This window comes from Cyrtonyx montezumae, unplaced genomic scaffold (assembly GCF_038088225.1).
Source record: "Cyrtonyx montezumae isolate F1298 unplaced genomic scaffold, pur_monq_1.0 scaffold_4, whole genome shotgun sequence".
Classification (NCBI taxonomy): domain Eukaryota; kingdom Metazoa; phylum Chordata; class Aves; order Galliformes; family Odontophoridae; genus Cyrtonyx; species Cyrtonyx montezumae.
The window spans coordinates 31658284-31679771 of NW_027072045.1; positions in this window are offsets into that span (position 1 = coordinate 31658284).

Below are 21488 nucleotides of genomic sequence, written 5' to 3' on the forward strand. Positions count from 1 at the left end.
GAGCAGTAACAACTGAACTGAGGAAGAAATCTCCTCAAGCTGCGGAGGGACCTATGAGCTAAATTCAAGTACTTGTTCTAATTGGGGCTTATCTGTGACTGCAATGCTTGGGCCACGCTTCGTTCTGCAGCAGAGCAAATTGTTAAATGTTTTATTACAAGATTCATCACTTTTGGTTGCCTCCTGCTGTGAAGTTGCTGATGACACCTATTGATCAGAAGTCTCAGTGTTCTCTCATCCTTCCTTTGTTACAGCACCACTGAACTTAATAAGAATCCAGCACTGTCACTTGTGTGAAGTGGTATTCCGCCTTTAAATGACAGCACCTTTGCTGCAGTCAGAGATAAGAGCTTTCCTCAAAGTCATTTTTCAAATTACCTTAAGATCTTGCATCTGTTTAATAGATACTTGTGTGCTACTTTTACTACTGTCCTAGCCTTATGTTTTTTTTCAGTCTTCAAAGAGCACTTGTCAATATAATGCTGCACGCAGCTCTCCTACCCAGTTATGCAAGCCACCTTGAAAGGGTTTTGCAAGAATTGGGCTATAAATCCCTTGAATAGGTGCTATTGATTTCTGAAGAGGTCTTGCTGGAAAAGGAATGTGCTGCCCAGGCCTCCAGAGGTGTTGCAAAACTCACTAAAAGGACAATAGCAGTGCAGAAGCAACAGCAGGAGAAAATCAATTCCGTGGCTATTTTTTGTTTGCTTATTCTCTGCTAGATTATATAGGGAAGTGTGTTTGGATTAAGCAATATTATTTCAACCAGGGCTGAAAGTTGCTTGCTTTTTATATTGAGCTATTTGACGTGCCCATAATAAGGGTGAGCTGAGGCATATTATGGGGCAGATGTGGCAAATAGATGGTGCTTGGTCAGGTTCCTCAGTGTGTGAACAGCAAGTGATTCCTCATACAGCAAATAGATGTTATCTTTGAGAGCAGAGTAAGCCAGTCACAGTGGCAGTTAGTTTAACGAGGATGGTGTTTGTCTTGTTCTGCCACAGTCTCATGTACGAGAGCAGGACTCTGTGCTCCACCAGCTCATTCAGTTGCTGTCAGAAATGAATTTTTTTTTCAGTATGAAGGCACAGGAAAGGCAGCGTGTTTGTACAGAGTAATTGTGCTATTTAAAGTTGTGCTTTTCTCAAGCCAGTAAGTAATGTTTGATGCTTGCACTGGTTCTAGCATGCTGAAAAATTAGAGTAGGAGAGAAAGAAGAAGAAACTGCTGGAAGAAAAAGGTGAAGGAAGATCCCAGGAAACATAAGCTATGTCGCCCCTATACTTTACTTAAACCTTTCTTGTATGCAAGTCTTGGATGTGCTATCGACTCAAGTGTGTTCCTCAAGTGCATTCTCTCCATTTCTGCCATCTGATTTCACTTCAGTGGGAACTGCAGTCTTTGAATGGGAATACACAACTTGTAATAAAAAAAAAAGTGTCATTTTGATTAGTTTGTCTTAATTAGTAGCCACTGCTGTTTTGCTGACGTGCCACAGCAGGTTACCCTTTACATTCGTTTCAAATGCTGTTATAAGTTGTGCATTTTGCTTCATTAGAGGTTACAGGCTTGTGAAAAAATTTAAATACATATAGAACATGGTTGAAGCAGGGGAAAAAAAATTTGAACATGGTTTCCCTCTTGAGACAGAATTAATATTGTACTGATACTCACTTAACCAAGTCTTCATTCATAGTTTGAGGAAAACTTTTCTCCTTGGTGTTGATTGTAGATGTCAATAGCCACGGGCACAGTGCTACCTGGGAAGGATGCTATGGTCTGATAACTATGGGCACACTACAGGACTTCTAGCTTTTTATATAATATATTTGGGAAGTGGATTTGTATGAAAGTATTATAACTAACAACAAGCACGTGTAACAGAGCTCCCAGCTTTCATACATTCGTACATATGCAACACTTGTAAAATCCTACAGTTCTCTGGCCTTTATCCTGGCATGTCACAGCAACCAATTTTGTGCTCTGTTAGAGGCTGACAAGTGCCATTCTGCATACTGTTTGTGTAAATACATTCAGGATTAGGTAAGTTGTGAAGTCTGAACTGACAGACAACATAACTGTTTTGTCAGTGTCATATTTTTTTACTCATTGGAAGTTGTCTCTGGCCTTTCTCATACCTTTGCAGTAATTCTCAATGACATTGCTATGCTGCTTTTTAAGAAAAGCTTCTTGTAGTGACAGTCAACATCAAGTGTGCATATCAGATGTTCTTCACTTTTGAATATGTCAGCTTTCATTTTGGAAAACTGTACGTAAAATGCACAGAAGTGAACCTTAGGTAACCCTGCAGAAGGCCAAGGGGTGTGGGAAATGATTGAATTGGAGACCCATTGGTGTACTGCCTCAGCTGATATTTGTTACAGATCCCTACTATTTAGGTCCATCTGAAGAATCGATGTTTAACTGTTCTGGAAGATTTCAACTACAGTTGGTAACAGTACACAGCATTAACTGTTGTATTGTTTCTGAGAACAAAGTTTCCCTGTGAATTTGTGTCCTCTGTCTGCCATTGCTTGCTGGAAAGCTTGCTGAAATTTGCTCATATTACCTCTTCTGATTGCAGGCTAGTGTGTGGTAGGAATATGTCTGTCTTGACAAATCAAATCCTGCATCACACTTCAGCAGGTATCATTGCTGTGGCTGTGCTGTCATTACATCTGACAGCATGAAAAACATTGATTGCATCAAAAATGATCTAAATCGTCCCCAAGGTCAGTGACAGAGGAGACATGATCAGTAATTGAAGGGGACTGGAGATTTTTTTAGTTGTCGATCTAGACTAACATTGAGATAAAGACCTCATGCAGGAAAATAGACTCCTAACCCCGGTTAGTTTTTAATGGGCTTTCTCATCTTCAGAGAAATAAAGGAGAAAATATGTAGGAAAACAGCACGATGGAGGCTGGAACTAGAAGTAGTTTTAGTTGTATGGACCATGGAGCTTCTGAGGAAAGGGAATGCTGTTGGTGGATGTCATTATACTGCAACTTTTCTTCAAATGGCAGGCTCTAGTCCAGTCCAGTACAAGTGAATGAGTATTGCCTCCTAATGCTCTGCAAAAACTGAACTAGTAGGGGTTTTATTCCCACAGCATATCCAGTGATAAATGTTTTCCAGGAGAAAACATCTTCGGGTGGGTATTGAAATAGGTAGGGGTGGGATCTGGTGGGAGAGTGAACGGTCAGTGATTGCACTATGTGAGCTAGCCTGAGACTTGTAAAGAAATAGAGTACTTGGGGTTTTGACTTTAAAGATCTATGGCTCGCCTCTTACCCTGAATCGAGTTACATGCTAGCTGGGGGATATTGCTGAGGGATTTGATAACAATTACTGAAGGTGAATGAGAGGAAATAGGGCTGACTTGTAACAAACTGCATATCTAGCTCAAACTCTGTGTCGTACAATGTATCAGTGAAAGTCCCCATTGAACAGAAAGCACTGCTGAAATCAGACCTAATCAATACCAGCCTAATTGTGGAGAAGAAAATAATGGTTTTAGATGCAAAAAGCCGATTTTCATTTCTGATTGAAAGGTCATCTTTGACAAAATACTTCTCTTGAGAGGTATTTAGTAAAAACAGGCAAAAAACATACATTCATAGATTCATAGATACATTAGGTTGGAAAGAACCTACGAGATCATCTAGTCCAACCATCCTTCTATCACCATCCCTACCCACTAAACTACTAAATGAAATCCCTTAGCACCTGATCTAAACACATCTTGAACTGCGCTAGGGATGGTGCCTCAACCACCTCCCTAGGCAAGCCGTTCCAGTGCCTGACCACTCTTTCAGAGAAAATTTTTTTCCTCAAATCTAATCTAAATCTTCCCCAGCGCAACTTGTGGCCATTCCCTCTCATCCTGTCATTACATGCATTAAACCAAGCAACACCCTTCTGGTGAGCTGCTTTATTCCCAGTGTTAAAATTTGGAATTGTGTCTGTCTTACAGCTGTTTGTCTACATGCAGCCTCCAGCACATGCTGCTGTCTTACAGAAGCTGCTGCTGATGACCTGCGATCTGACAACGTTGCAGGAGGAAATATTCCTGTGCTGTATTTCTTTGACAGTAACAGAAGCAAGTGAGGAGATCTCTGCTTCTGTATTGCCCTCTGGCAGTTAACTTGTTGGCCATGTTATGCCAGAGCTATGAACTGAATCAGATGTGAAAAACTAACTGTTGATCTCTGCGTGGCAGAGCAGATCTGTAGGATATTTGTGAGGAGTCACTGAAGTTGGAGGGATGAGCATTATGGGGAAGAGGATTTGGCAGTGACACTGAGCTACAGCTCTCGATATCACCGAACATTTTTCTTCCAGGCTAGGGATTAATTTAACTGCATGGCTTTTAATATCAAATGGCTGAATTGCTTCTAGCCATGCACTGTAATATTCCTGATTTGCTTTTGCTCTGAATGACTGTCACATTGCTGTCCAATGGGTTCAGGATATGCCAACCTCGCAATGAGAAAATCAATAACAGAGTAATTCTGTAGAGCTCTAAGTAAATAAATATAACACACACAAGTACTATAAAATATGTAGATATATTTCATCATTGTTTATAGCTGCTACACTGTTTATATAAATGGTGGAAAAAATGAGGAATCAGGCAGTGATTGCTGGGATGTTTTGATTTGCAAATGCTCTTTCACCTTGTAGGGGAGCTGAAAGTGGAACAAACTTATTCAGCAGCTCCTTCAGCAGTGAAAGCAAAAATAAGTGGAAAGCACAAGAAGTGAAAGCAGCTCTGAAAGCTTTGGCATCCTTCTGTAGGCAGGCGCCCAGACTTCAAAAATGAGAAGTGACATTTGTGACAACAGGTCACCATTTTCTGAGACACGTCTGGATCTCTAATGCCAGGCTTGAGGCTCAAGCTAAAAGAGATGTTTTTGAAAAGTGCCTGTCTTCCACCTTCTCCCTCTGTCTTCTCTTGTAGTGCCGCTGGGCACCTGCTGTCAGCAGCAGAATCAGGTTGATGTCCAGACATACCCATTAAACTTGTTCAGTTCAGCTCTCCAGCTGGAAACTAGTGAAACTAATGAGTATGGTAGCTGGTCTGTAAGTACAGAGGTGGCCTTCCTGATAACACTTGGCATGCAGCAGCTAAAGCCTGTTTCAGACGTAGGGTAATCATGTTGGTTTGAACTAATCTAGAAACTGGAGGAAAATTAATGGTACTTTCTGGTGCCACTGAGTTAATCTTCTATATGCCTGCATGCTTCAATGAGCTTGGCAAGCCAAGTTTATACTGAATGGCAACAGTACAAGTACAGCATGGTAGCACCACTGTGTTTCTCAACTTGTAATGCTTTTCTTGGTGCTCTTTCACCTGCTGAAACCAGCATTAGATGGGCTGGTTTCTCCTCCTGCTGTGCTAGTATTTGACTCTGACTTGGGATTGCTTTAAGGCCTGATTTAAGCTGTCACTCTTGTACAGTGACCTGCTTTGGTGGTTTTTTTTTTTTAGCAATTCTTGTTGCTTCCCACCACCCTCTGCTCCAGCCAACTACACCAACCTTGCTAACAGCTTTTATTTCTGCTCCTAGCAAGAGGGCAGCTGGCACTGAGTGCTAACATGGTCTCCTAACATGTCAGTGACCCTTTAACAGCTTCTTCCAGCTTATACCTTTGAGCAGGCACTTCCATGATCATTTGGCTGTTTAGCAGTTCTTAGCTTTCATAGCTCTATTGCCTTTGGTTGGGGTGAGCCTTCACCCACACTGTTTATATGATTGCTATGATAATCATATCACTATCTGCAAGAAATATCTCCAGCTAAGTAGAATAACGACTGAAAACAGGCATGTTTAAGCCCTGCCAGATGGTCCTTTTTATTCATCAACCCTTCTTTTCTGTAGGTGCTAGCAGAGTGCTCCTCTATGTCTTAACTCCCCTGTATAATGCAAGTTTTGGTTGTAAGGTGCTGAGCAGACTGTGTTTTATGCACCAGGCTTCTATACACAGTATATAAATCTATTTATGTGAGCAAAACTTTACTGGTGTGGAGACGGAAGCGTGGATTATCAGATTTGAGTACCTGAGCAGCCTGCATAAGGGAGATCTCCTCAGACCCTGGGCAGACTGACTAACACCTGTGGCCATCTCTTCTTTCTGTGGGGTGGGTATGACTGCAGTGGTAAATACAGCCCACTTGCTTTTGGTGTCCTTAATTGATTGCTCTTTCTAGTGTGGTGGTCAACCTCTGATGAGTAGCTTAACCCATGGATACATCAGTCTCCAGACTAATGTGGCTGGCCTCTTGTCTTCCTCCCCCTCTCCTATTCAACATCAGAATTTTGCAAAAGTAGCAAGGATCTTTCCTGCAGTGTCACAGCAATACTTGTCAACCCAGATACTGCTAACTATGCAACAGTGCAGACAGCTGCATGTACCTTAGAGGATTGATACGCTGCAGAACTGCTTGGTTTCCTGTGTGACAAACGTTTTTCACTGCTATTTCTTTTCCTTCTATAATGCCTCTAGCATCTTGCTGAGTGCACAGCACAAGAAGCGACCAGCATTACTATACCTCTGAAAGTACTGTCATTAGCCTAGACTGGGCTCCAATTAATATACTCAACCACTCTTTGCTATGTTCTGTGATGATAGTACTCTTCATAGAAGTTTGTGGACTGCTATACTTGGGTCCTAAGCTGTAAAGACAAAAGTACTTCCTGAATTTAGGTGTTGAATATGTAGAGCACAAGGGAAAAATATTAATACAATAGAATATCAGGATAATTTAATGAAAGGAAGTTCCTCTTCTTCTTGAGATATTCAAGACCTGTTTGGTGCTTTCCTGGTCAACCTGCTTAGGGAACCTGCTTCAGCAGTGGGGTTGGACTTGATGAGAAGTCCCTTCCAACCTCGGTGATTCTATGATTCAGCAGTTGCCTTAGTTGCCTATGATATTGCCATAGATTCTATGATTCAGCAGTTGCCTGTGATTCAGAAGTTGCCACAGAAGCAAAGACTCAGTTTTGCAGCAGCCAATTTAAGGTTTCAGCGCTGTTTACCTCAGTACTGGTGACCCTCAGTGGAAAGATTCATTTGTGAAAGGCTCTTTGAATTCTTCCTCCATTTTCTGCTGGTTTTTTTTCATTCAACACCAGCATTCTAGCCACATTTCCCTCCTTCAATATATAACAAGCCAGGAAGGTTTTGCACAAATGGACAATGCTATAATTTGAAGTGGGTGTCTCAAAGCAGAGTCTGTTCTGTGCTTTTGTAGACAGTGTCTTAATCAAAGATCTGATTCAGAGAGAGGAAAATAAGTTTCTATATCTGCCTATAGCAGTGTTTTTCAGATTGTGTTATTGAACTTTAAACAAAAATGAGCTCTCTTAATCACAGAATCACAGAGTTGTAGGGGTTGGAAGGGACCTCTAGAGGTCATCAAGTCCAACCCCCTGCCAAAGCAGCCCCCTAATCCAGGTTGTAGAGGTATCTAGGCAGGTCTTGAATGTCTCCACAGAAGGAGACTCCTCCACCTCCCTGTGTGCAGCTCCAGTGCTCCATCACTGCACTGTGAAGAAGTTCGTATGCATTTGTGCACAACTTTCTATGCATTACTTTGTGACCATTACCCCTTGTCCTATCACCACACACTGCTGAAAAGAGTCTGGCTTCATCCCTTTGCCTCCTGCTCCTTAGATATTGATAGGCGTGGATCAGACCCCTCTGAGTCTTCTTTTTTCAAGGCTAAGCGGCCCCAGGTCTCTCAGCCTTTCTTCATAAGAGAGGTGTTCCACACCCTTAATACTTGATTAACTTATGTAACTGATAGGAGAAGTATAGAGGCCAATACCCATATATATTACATCAAAGAATGAGATAAAATGTACCTGCTTAGCTGTATGTCAAGGTAAGCAATGTGTAGCAAGGGTGAATGTAACCTTTTAGACCCTTAAAGACCCCCCTGTTGCTATGGGTCTCCTTAAATGCTCCTATGTGGACTGCCCGGGGGAAAGATCACCTTGAGTACTCTAATTCTAGGATATCAATAGTGGCAGCTGAAACAGTAGTGTTTTTCTTACCTATTTTGTTTCCTTCCCTCAAGGTTTGCATTTTAATTTGCTTTCATGCAGAAAATAAATTCTGCAAAAGGGAAACTTAATAAACAAAGACCTGTAGTAAAGAATATGGTATAACTGGCATAACTCCTCCAGTTCTAGAAGCACAGAGATTGCACCCCTGAAGATTCTGTCTGTCAGTAAATTAGATTCAAACCAAGGTTAGGAAATTAAGTTCATCATAATATAGGGAAATTCTCATTTTCCTTCCTGCTGTGTTCCTGCACATTTTAATTGTTGACTGGAACATCTAATACCTCAGGAGAAAAAAGGGCGAACCTCCTCCTTTTTTAAGACATTCCTATTTTAATTTTTCTAGGGATACCTGGCTGTGTATTTACTGGTGTTCTGGATTTTATCAGTGAATGCATGACCTTGTGTGATTCAGGAAATGCTTGCCGTGAGATATCCCATGCTGGTATCCTACCAGTGAGCTGCTCTGTAATGACAGCTCCGGAGTCGTTCCTAACCCTTCTTAGACACCTTTGGCAACATAAAATGGCTTGTGATTTACCACAACTCTGTTGGAGTAATGCTGTATTTCAGTGTAGCCCATAATACAGTTTGTTTATTTTGGTATGTGATATTCATCTCAATTTAACATGGATAAAATACTTGTAGCATAAGGATGAGGCAGCAGTGTGCTTTGATACTGGAGATGAGTAGAGTTGGGTACAGCACCATAACTAAACAGTAATAGATAATCTAGCCCCTTATCATTTATTAATCAGTTCGATTATTTCTCTTTCTCCAGTTTTGCAAATTAGGCATAATCAGATTCTCTTAATAGGATGGTAGATGTATATGTTAAATTACACAGAGCAGTGTTATTCATAGGTCCTTTTAATTTCCTCATTTAGACTAACCTTATTAATATTTATCATCTGTGCAGCCATGCAGCTAAGTGCAGATACAGACCCCATCTTGGATGATGATACTTCCCTTGCGTGGTCCTGTGTGATCTAATACCTGCCTGCATTTGTATGCTCTGGGTTCTGTTCAATGGTTGTGGAGGTGGAGGTGGTACTGGTCAGGAGTGTGAGGAAACAACTGAAGGAAGAAAACAATAAATAAACAAAAAACAACTCACAAATACAGAGTATGACCTAAGGATGACTGCAACTCCTTCCAGCTCTCCAATTGGAGTTTGGATCTTGAAACATGTAGTAATGCATCTGTAGAGCCAGTCTGGCCTACGTTCTCTGGTAAACATGCTCTACTCCTGGATATGCATACTTAAAGGCCTGTATTTATTCCTTATGCCATTTCCAGTCCCTGTCAATGGTAACAAATGCTTTGTAGAGCACTTAAGTGCATGTGCAGGTCTGTCCCAGTAGCACTCACTGAAGCACTTCAGAAAGCTCTTAAGCCACTTGACTTCAGCTCCCAGTTTTACCAGGAGGAATTTTACTTGAAGGCAAGAGGCTCTTCTTAGCTCACAAATGGCATAAGCTGTCATATGGCAAAACAGTCCTCAACAACTCTTTATTAAACAAAATGTTAATTTTCTTTCCTTTCTTCAGCTGCAATATTGAATGACCTTACAGTTATTTCTGTTTTACCTTCACTTTTGGGAAACACTGTCCCCGTTCTAATGACTTCACATCTGCTGTTTCCTCCCTCAAGATAGCAATGAAAATCCTCTCCATTTTTCCCCAGGTTGAGGCATTTGCAGGTTAGTGCATCCATGCCAGCCATTAACTCTGTAGGTTTTTGCACTTCTGCATCACCTTAGGACTGCTTCTGGATGTGCACAAAGAAGCAAAAAAGATCAAACAGTTTAAAGCACAAAGATGTTCATTATATTACTTCTAATGTTTTGTCTGGGAAGACATTGAGTCAGATTGCTAATTCTTGTAAATGGAGACTGCTTTTTTTATTATATTTACTTTCTGTGCCTGAAAGCTGGGCAAATTTTAGGGTGAAAACAATAGATGGCATATGCAAGTTCCCCTGCTGACTACTTGAGATCGATGCTGTGGGGTTTTGATGTTCAGGTGTTATTAGTCATCTTTTCCAGTGTCCTTTACTGCACTGGCTAAAGTGCCTTATCTGGTAATGCTGTGCTAAATTATCTCCAGATATACCCTTTCTTGATGTAGAAACTAGAAAACATAATGTATCCCTGTGTAAGATGTTCAGGCATCTTCTCTCATATAAAAATATGCGCTCCCAAGTTATTTCATCTGTTTTTCCATCTCTTAATATGTTTTCTGCCAGATGAAAGCACAGAGACCAGGGAGAGATAACAAGAAAGTTTAGAGACATAGAAAAACTTTGTTCTGAAAGAGTGGAAAGATTGCTGCTGTTCATGATAGAGAAGCAGTAAATAAGAACAGATATGAAAAATGCCCCATCATTGTGAGGACAAGAGGGGCTTTGTACTTGCGCATTCTCCCATGACATCAGGAGAGGAGGATATTCGTTTAAATGAGACCTAATAGAAGTTTGAAAGGAAGTCACTTACTTTTCCCAAGCACATAGTGCTACCTGTTAAAATATGCCATTAGACCGAAGGATTAATGGGACTAATTCGTGAAGTTAGACATAATATCCCACTGTATATCAATGTGACAATACCACAAAGGAAAAACAAAGCCTAGTCTGCTCAAGGCATTTGGAAGAATCACAGTGTTTCGGTGCAGTAGACTGCAAGTAAAACTCTTTTATTCCCAGGCATTTGCCACATATAGCATAAAATGATGAGAAGAGTGAGAGGGATCAGAGAAAGAGAAGCCTTTATGGGAATGATATCTCTGGGTAATATTCCACTTGTATTGCCTTCATAAATATATAACCCACGTTTAATGTATAAAACAGTATAGGAAGTTTTATTGTGTGGGTGAGTCCTTCTTCAATATCTTTCTTTTTTTAGGCATGAATAATTTAGTTCTTTGAGTTGTACTGTGGATAGGCAGGGCTTTTCTCTGCGAACTGAAAAACCCAAGTTATTTTAAACTTGGGTTAAATGGCGAGTAGGTATTTAGTTAAGACACTAGCAGCTTTAATGTCTAACTTAGGAAGTGCTTAAGGTTCAGCGTATTTCTTGTAGAGATCTTGTCTGATGTTTTCATTTTCTACTTCTTCTGGCTTAGCAGGAGAGATGATGTGATACTGAAACTCTTATCTACCGATACACGGGTAATCCAGCAACTTGTCAAAGAACAATAAAAGGGTACGAACCGAGCATATAAGAGAACTGTAAATGAGAAGTGTATCTGGTAGGCTTAGAAATTTGACTCCCTCCACACAAAAAAAGACAATCCATTGAAAAAAAAAAAGAGCTTGCTAGAGTCTGCTTATAGAAAAGACTTGACAGGTATGAAAAGACTTGCAGCAGCTGTATCGTCAGGTGTTTCATCCTCAGTCACTTTTGCAAGGAGGACCACAAAGTACTGTCTGATTTCTAAATTGCCCAGCTGGTCTCTGGTGTTTTGTTCTTCCTTTTCAAATCCTTGATTCAGTAGGGTAGTTGCACTCATTTGTTTTAATTTAATTTAGCAGTAGTCCTCCTGACTCACAACCCTAAGATACAAAAGGCTTAGCGTGCAGTAATTGAATCCACTGTCTGTGGGTGCTTCAGGCAGCTCTGTGATGTGTTTGTTTTTCCCATCTCATATTGTGCTTCATTCCTATAAGTATTCCTACCTGGGGATAGAGGTGGTAGGCAGAATAGGAGCGGAGCACTTCACAAAGAAGCTGTGTGCTTTTCATCCACTCACACACCCGCTTTGCTGTTGACTGGGGCTCTCAGGTGAACCCTTGGCAACAATGGAGCTGCTGGTGCTGCAGTGCAGTCCTGGGGCTCTTTCCTTACTGGCATCGTGCCTGTAGCTGGGACATTTATGTCAGCTAGGGAGAGCTGGAGGAGGAACCGGGCTGAACAGTGAGCAGCTTGGCTTGTTTGGACAGGCATCAGTACCCATGTTCACAAGCATCAGCTGCGGTGCTGGCGCTGGTCTGCAGCTGGAGGAACATCTGACAGCGTCAGCTCCTCACTGGTTCTATTTGAAGTAATGTTAATGAAACGGCCAGAGGGCTGCTTTTAGTTTACATTTTCCACATATCCATGAACTTAATAAAATTTTCAGGACATGTGCCCCCTGTGGTGCCACTGAAGCCTTACTGAAAAAATCAGTGTGCTTTCAGTAGGTTTGACTTCTTTTTTTGAAAGGCAACTAATAAAACCAAAGTGTAGGATGTTATGAGTGCATATTTATGTTTGAAAGAGGAGACTGTTATTCCTTTTTTGTTAATGTCACAATGCTTTTTAAAACTTCAATTACTTTGTATTCTCTTTGAGCAGAAGTTCTGGTGCTTTGAAAAACATTGCTATGTTTACTAGGATCCTTTCTGTGTCTTCAGAGTGCTGGGATACAAGCTGTCACTTAAAGCTTATAATTAGAAAGTGTAATTGGAGTTTTCCAACGCAGGACACAAATCTCTGTAACTAAAAGACACATCTTTTGAAGCCTCTCATAAAAATAAACTGAAAGTTAAATCAAAAAGAAAATTGCCAGGGCTGTGCTTCCTTGTACTAACAAGGGTAAGGCAATATCCATTAATGTTACAGCTTCTCCTTGGGTGACAGAAAATAAATTTTCTTTAATGCACTCTAACCATTTCAATTACTAGAGTGGGCAACCTAAAACTTGAGCAGGTATTTTCTAATCATCTTACATATGTTGAAACTTCATCAGGAAACAGAAAGATCACAGTAGAATAAAACCATAATGTACTAATTACTGTTGCCTGAGTTGGCTTCTTCTGTTGCTTGGTGTACTGAGGATGTTAATTCAGTCACTACCTTTGTGAAGACTTTGCTGTGGTAGCAAGCAGGTAAACATAAACACAGAGTTGTAGGGGTTGGAAGGGACCTCTAGAAATCATCTAGTCCAGCCCCCTGCCAAAGCAGCTCTCTAGCCCAGGTGTCCTAACTCACTTCTTGCTTGCAGATAGATGGTACCTATCCTTCGGTAAGGAAGTTGTAAGATACATGATTATTACCAAAATCTTTCAACAACATCAAGAAAAAAAAACCCTACACGAGGTAAATTTGGAAAGAGAGGTTTTCTTTTTCCCTCAAAAGATGGCATGTGTGTCGGAGAGAGCACAAAAGCAGAATGGTTACTGAAAGAAAGCAATGAAAAATAGAGACAAGGAGAAAAAGAATTGCTTTTTGCATTGCTGAGCTAGCCTTTGGAGAAGAGATGTTCCCGTAGACACAGAGTGTTGCACACACTGTTTGACATCTCTACCACTCCCTTTATTCTTAGTCTCTAGAGTTTAGGCAGTACAGCTTTGAATCATTTGACTGAATTTTGCATGCTGAATCATAATGGTGAGAATCCTCTGGGAGAGAAGAACAGTAAATGAGCCCTGGGATCTGGGAGGAAAGGCAAATTTTCTGACTTGTTACTTTGAATCAGAAGCTCAGGTGTGACTTGTTCAGCTTGGTGGGAGTTCAGATTGTCACTCCTGTTTGAAAGTGGAGGCTTTTAAAAGCATGTATGAGATTTCAGCAACTAATAGATGATTGCATGAACTATTGCTCTTGAAAGGCTGTTTGAAGGTGTTCCTTGCGTGTCCTCTCTGCATCTGTTCACAGATGGTGAGATTCTTGTCTTCCACGTTCCTTTTTGCTGCATTTCTAGTGATTCCACAGTTTGTTTCTCTAACATTTCCTACATGCAGCTAGGTGAAGCATTCCAGTTCCCTTGGCAGCCTAATTCCTGACCTCATGTGCTCGTGTTGCAAGTCATCCATAAAGTGCTTTAGATACATTACAGGCACATTTGGTCCAGATTCGCAGCTGGCGTGTCAAATGAAGCATCAAGGAGATTAAAAAAAAAAGTTTGATATGTCATAGGAAACACTATTGATTTATGTGATTAGGAAGCTGATAACCGAGGAAGCCTTCAGGACCATGAATGAGAAGATATGAATATTAATCCTGAAATAGTTACTGTCACAGGCTTTTCTAGCAAGTAGATCTGAATTCATGAAACTAACACTTATTTTCGCATGTCTTCCTGCTCCTGTTTGTTTTGTATTAGTAAATCAGGCTCTTTTGTTCTCCTGCAGTTAATATTTGGGATGTTATGAAGTCTTCATGCACAGTCCTTCCAGTGGCATATTGGACAATTGGCAGCAGCAGCACAGTTGGGCGTGTGTACCGAAGCTTTTGAAGGTCTTATGCCTACACCTGTTTGAAAGTGCCCTACAGGTTATGTGCTCAGATAAACTGAATCAGTATATAAATCTGCATACTATGCGATGCATCTATGTAATGCAGGAACTGGGATCAGAGCCAGGATAATGTTGGTGAGTCTTAATGTGTTTTTTTACCTTATTGTTTCTTTATGTTAAAGTGCACTTTCATTATTTAGGTACTCAATTCCTTCCTTTTAACACCGTTAGGAATACTGCATTTTGAAGTCTATTTCAGTTGAGAAGGTTGGTGACAGCACTTGTGGAAAAGTGAGAGACAGAACCACTGCATTTTGTGGCTACAAGAAATAGCTTCAGTGGGGAGTTTGTGGAAGTAATGAGAGAAGGTTAAGGCCTCAGTGTTCACAATCTCATGTTGGTACACCACTGTGGTGAGAACAGACCTGTTATTTTGCACATTTGAATTCCTGAGGATCTGGGAACTTTTGACCCTAATGAGAAGTCTCATCAATCCAATTGCTTACAGTGGAGGTTGCATGTAGAAGGGGATGCCAGTTTGCTTAAGGGACCTTGTTAACTGAATGGTCATTAAACAAACATTGCCTTTGCCAAGGGGAACTTCTTAAAAATACAAATGAACTCTCAATTAAGCTTTTTGTGCAGTTTGCTCAGTACTGATATTTATCTTACCAGAGGCTTCATTAACTTTAGTTTTGGCAGCACTGTGTGAGGTCTGTTTTCTCTGCTGACCGTCTGAACCTGAAGCTTAAGCTTCTTTTAAGTAAATAACTATAAATAATATCTGTTGAAGAACTTGAAAACTGATACAATTCATGAGGAAATCACAAGCTCTTCATCTCCCTGCAGAAGGCCAGGTATTAATGACCTTCTCACCATCTTACCACCTAAGCAGGCAGACACCCCCTGGTACTGAAAAGCAGAGACTACAGCAGAGTTCATCTTGTGGTTTGGTCTAGATGGAAAAAGACCTCTTGAACTGGGATATGTGTCTCCTGTGTTGTCTTGCATTTGCTTAGATTTCAATGGAACCCTTATTGTCATATACCTGGGGGTAGCTTTAATAACCTGTGCCTGAGAAGGAGTGTCCAACATCTACAGTGTTGTAAGGAAATACAGGGTGTATGTGGTAAATTAATTCTTAACTAAGCAATGCGCAATACTTTAAAGTTTAATAGGTTGCATAAAAATATCTGTGTGGTAAAAAGGTGTTTGGACAAAGAAAAATGAACTAGAATTTCAGGGATTCTCTTATTCTCACACATTTTGGCTCTGTGATTCTGTTTAAGTAGAAAAATCCTTTCCCTTTATTGTGTACTTAAACTCAACAGGTATCTAATAAATCACAAAGCTGGAATACATAAAACATAGCCTTCTTATTTCACTGCAGAATAACTTATTCTGTTCTATGTGTTCTATGTATGTTCTATGTTTTGTGGAACTGCTGGTGACCTACCAGTTCATCTCTTGGCTTAGTTTGTAATAAAGTTTTAGAGATATTGTTACCTTTCTTCTGTGAGTCCGATGCTATTTAGGAAGAATGTTCCACTCATTCTAAGACCAGTGTTTCAATTAGTTTAACAGGAGTTATTTTTAACTTTAATAACCAGCTGTTGGGACTTGAACAACATGAGGCTTTACTTTTCCATACCACTTCTTTTTTGTTTGTTTGTTTGTTTTTTGCCTGTTTTTGGTTTGAGTACAAATAGGTAAAATTTGCAGATGGGAAAGATGTTTGTCATTGGGCAATTTCTACTCTCAAAATCTGTCTGAGTAGTGTAGCTTATGTATCACGAAACAGAAAGAGAGTGAACATAAAAGAGTAGTACAGAAAACATTCCGATACTAATGGAAACATGTTGACTAGCTATCTTAGCTGGTGTTGTACTGTTTGATTTATACTTCTTCTTCCACGTGCTGTCTTAGGAAGCCTTATGCTCTGTATTCAGAGTTCTACAGGAGGAGAACTTGGCAGTTTTATTAAATGCTGTAAGCACAGTCCAGTTTGACCTACCTCTCATATTACACCACTGCTACATAATTTCCAGTGCGCAGTGTGCACATGAATGTGCAAGGGGGTTCACAGTGGCAAGGTGACTTGAGAGCTACCTCTGAACTATGTTTCTAACCTGAGCAGACTATCAGAGAGAGTTCAATGTGATTAGTGGTTGCTTTCTAACCGTACCATGTTGCCCTCTACCAAAATCAATAAGACAGTTTGATGATTAATGTCGGCTTTCTAACTTAGGCATTAGGATTCCACTTAATCTGTTTAGTCTTAGTCACAGTTTTCTTCCATTTAAAGGGCTGAAAAAGCAGAGAGAGGAAGCTTAAACTTTACTATAGTTGTTGTCACGGTGTTATCCGTGACAGTGACCCAAGGGAAAACCGAGAAGGGAGAAGGGCACATGAACATCTACGTGACATACCTTTACACCCAACTTTTTTGTTCAGGCAGCAATGTCTTTCCACAGTTCAGCAGCCCCGATAGGTTTACCCTTCTGTTGCCAGTTGTTCTTATCCCACTGCTGCAACCACCCCCATAAAGCATTTGCCACCATCCAAGAGTCAGTGTAAAGATACAGCATTAGCCACCTCTCTCATTCAGCCACATCTAAGGCCAGCTGGACAGCCTTTACCTCCACAAATTGGCTTGATTCTCCTTCTCCTTCAGTGGCCTCTGCAACTCGTCGTGTGGGGCTCCACACAGCAGCCTTCCATCTGTGATGCTTCCCAACAATATGACATGATCTATCAGTGAACAGGGCGTATGTCTTTTCATTTTCTGTTAGTTTATTATACAGTGGGGCCTCTTTAGCACGTGGTATCTCCTCTAATGGGGATGTTCCAAATTTCTTGCCTTCAGGCCAGTCCATGATCACCTCCAGGATTCCTGGACGGTTGAGGTTCCCCATCCAAGCTCGCTGTGTAATCAGTGCAATCCACTTACTCCAGGTGGCATCGGTAGCATGATGGGTGGGGGGAACCTTTCCTTTGAACATCCAGTTCAGCACTGGCAATCGAGGTGCCAGGAGGAGCTGTGTCTCAGTGCCAATTACTTCAGAGGCAGCCCGAACCTCCTTGTATGCTGCCAAAATCTCCTTCTCAGTTGGAATGTAGCACTCCTCTGAACCCCTGTATGCTCTGCTCCAAAATCCAAGGGGTTGGCCTCGGGTCTCCCCAGAGGCTCTTTGCCACAGACTCCAAGTGGGACCTTTCTCTCCAGCAGCAGTGTAGAGGATGTTTTTTATGTCCTGTCCCATCTGTACTGGCCCCAGGGCCACAGCACTGGCTATCTCCTGCTTAATTTGCTCAAAGGCCTGCTGCTGTTCAGGACCCCATGCAAAATTATTCTTTTTTTGGATCACTTGATAGAGGGGGCTTACTATGAGGCTGTAGTTTGGGATGTGCATCCTTCAAAAACCTACTACACCCAGAAAAGACTGTGTCTCTTTCTTGCTAGTGGGTGGTGACATACTGGTGAATTTGTCAATCACATCTCCTGGGATGTGACGACGTCCATCTTGCCATTTTACTCCTAAGAACTGAATTTCTTGGGCAGGTCCCTTCACTTTGTTCCGTTTAATAGCAAAACCAGCACTCAGAAGAATTTGGATTATTCGCTCTCCTTTTTTAAAAACTTCCTCTGCTGTATCACCCCACACAACAATGTCATCAATGTACTGGAGGTGCTCAGGTGCCCCACCCTGTTCCAATGTGGTTTGAATCAGCCCATGGCAAATGGCTGGGCTGTGTTTCCACCCCTGGGGCGAACGGTTCCTGGTGTACTGAATAACCCTCCAGGTGAAAGCAAACTGTGGTCTGCACTCTGTGGCCAAAGGAATAGAGAAAAATGCATTGGCACTGTCAATGGTGGCATACCACTTGGTTGCTTTTGACTCCAGTTCATATTGCAGCTCCAACATATCTGGCACAGCAGCATTCAGTGGGGGTGTGACTTCATTCAGGCCACGGTAATCTACCGTCAGCCTCCATTCTCCACTGGCTTTACGCACCGGCCATATGGGGCTGTTAAATGGTGAGTGGGTTTTGCAGTCACTCCCTGGCTCTCTAGCTGACGGATCAAGTTATGAATGGGGAGCAAGGAATCCCTGTTGGTGCGGTACTGCCGTCTGTGCACCGTTTTTGTAGCGATAGGTACCTGCTGCTCTTTCACTTTCAGTACCCCCACAACAGACAGATCTTCTGACAGGCCAGGTAAAACAGACAGCTGCTGAATGTTGTCTGCATCTACAGCAGCTATTCCAAAAGCCCATCGGTATCCCTTGGGATCCTTGAAATGTCCCCTTCTGAGATAGTCAATACCGAGTATGCATGGAGCCCCCTGTCCAGTCACTATGGGATGCTTCTGCCAGGTTTTACCGGTGAGGCTTATTTCTGCCTCCAACACAGACAGTTCCTGAGAACCCCCAGTCACTCCAGAAATATGAATCAATTCTGTCCCTTTATAACTCAAGGGCATTAGAGTGCACTGTGCACCGGTGTCCACCAGTGCCTTATATTTTTGTGGCTCCATACAGTCCAATACACTCTATTATCCCTTTCCGTCCCATGGCTGAGGGCAGGGCCCCTCTATTGGTTACCTGCAGTGACGGGAGCAATTTCGTTGGTGGCTGATCTCTGCTGTAGTTCTCTCACCCATGCTTGCAGTGTAGGAATGGGTTTTTTATGCCACTTCCTCATGTCCTCTCTGTTTTCTCGTAAGAAGCTCCACATGGCCACACGTGACATGGTGTTACTGCTGTCATTTGCTCGAGCAGAGAGGCGGTTGCCTTTGGTGGCCGAGACTTTCATCAGTTTGATCAATTGCTTCATCAGATTCTTTGGGTCATGCTCATCTTCATCAGGTGTTTCCAATACTGAAACATGTTCATCCCTATTAATCATTAATGACAATTCCTCCAGTATAATTTTCTGTGTCTTCTTCATCTCACCTACTTCTTCTGCTACCGCTGACACAGCTGCAATGGAAACATGTGATGGCGGAAGCTGTTGTTCAAAGTTTTGAAGTGTAATAGTCAATTCATAAACTGTGAGTCTTCTGTCTTGGCCCTCGTATCTATGTAACGTTGCTACCAGTGTACTTGCGTACCTTTCTGGTGCTGTTTTTGAGAGTTTCCGATATACATCGGGTATACACCTTACTCTCTCAGGATCATGGTCCTGGTGTGGATTGCTAGGGACGAAATTGGGATCATACAGCATCTCTACTACAGCCGTTTCTCTCAAAAATTGGATGCCTTTCTCCACGGTATTCCATCTTTCCACCTTAGGCTCCAGATCATCTTTGTAAGGATATCTCTCCTTTACAGCCACTAGTACTCGTTCCCAGAGGGTAGCAACTCCATTCAGACATCTGCTAATTCCTCTGTTGATAGCTGGGTCCCGAACAATGCTTCACAGCTGGCAGGCTTTGTTGCCATCTAGGGACACGCTGCTGGCACCGCTGTCCCAGCACCGCAGCAAGCAGGTGACAACAGATTCACCCGAGAGCCATACAAACTCCTTTCTTGAGCCTTGGATTTCAGTCATCTTTAGGGGCCGACGAGTAGTGGTAACAGTGACTCCATCATCATCGCTGTCTTCTCCACGTCTCTCACTTTTCTTAGTGGCCTTTTTAGGTGGTGGTGGTGGTGGTGGTGCTGAGGAGGGCCCCTCGCCTGGATCTTCCTCTTCTTTCTCTGCTTCTTCTTCTTTCCGTTCTAGGCGTGAGGACGGCCGTGTCCATTTCTGGCCTTCCACAGGGGCAACCGACACTGATACCGGTGCTTCCTGTGATTGGTCAGGTCTAACTTGGAGGTTTTCATTTTTGCTTTGGACCTTGGTTTGGAAACCATTTCTCTCCAGAATATCAATTATAGCTCGATAAGCACAAGCTGAACCCCAAACAATCCGTTCCTTCTCAGATCGTCCTGAGTCACCTGACTCCTTACCTAAACACTCACTGAATTTCTCAGGATCCCACAGGTGCTCAAGATCAAAATCGCATAACACTGGGTGTCCCCATGCTTCTAATTTCTTTCCTAATTTTTTCCACCTTCCCTGACATTCAGCACTCTCTAGTTTTGAGGAAGGCTTCCTCCACATGATGTAAAATACTGTTGCTGTGAGTGCATTCAGAAAAACGGATAACACAGTTGCCAGGCTGGCATCCTGAACATAGGTAAAAACCTGAAAAGAGTACCTGGAAACCAATCCAAATGCCGTATAATCTGTCACATTAGCCAGGGTGTTTAGGCAGGAGGCATGTAACCCCATCAGCACACTAAAGTAGCTGTATGCAGATGCGACTCCGGTGCTGAACATGAGGAGCTTAAAAAGACGCCAACATGCTCTAAGGTACATGAAAACCCTTAGTCCACTTAGCACCAGTTTTACAATGGAGTACAAATACTGCATTGCCCGCATTCTCCACCAATAATTGTCACGGTGTTATCTGTGACAGTGGCCACGCGGCCGCCGGAGCAGAGCTGCGCGCTCAGGGGGGAAGGGGTTAACAGTGGGAATAGATGGGTCTACAAAAAGAAACAACGGCACGATCTGAGAAGGAACGGTAACTTTACTAAATCTAATAAAATTGAACAATTGAGAGAGAAATGAAGTTTCCAAACCTAAAGCCGTGAGCTGTGTTAAGGAGGATTTGCAGGGGAAGCACATGTGCTGAAGCTCCACAGCAGCCCAGAGGAACATGCCCAGGCAGAGCGCTGCCTGGCATCAGGTGCAGAGCTCTGCCCCTCTGCTGCTCCCAAAAGCATTAACTCCTTAACTGCTGCATGATGCTCTGATGTGGAATACCGACATCAAAACAACAAAACCACAACAGCTGTGCTTTTGATTAAAGTACATCAGTGCTCATTCACTAGCTTGAGTCTCACATAGTTTACGCTGGTTATGTTTGGATTTCTTTTCTCCCTGAAGACCTTGGGAGGCTGTTATTGTAGAGAAGTGTGGCCTTGAGTAATAAGAGGCAGTTTTTCAAAGGTTTTCTTCGGATGACTGGGTGCTATCAGTTGAATAATTCTCTCAGGAAAGAGGAACTCCCAGCAAGACTACTGCTTCTGTCAGGAAAACATTTTTTTCTTAATGGACACTTTTATCAGATAATTGTAAGATAATTTTGGGTTGGGCCTTCTAAAACACAATTTCAGTACTTCACTTCTGAGTCTGTAGAATCCATGA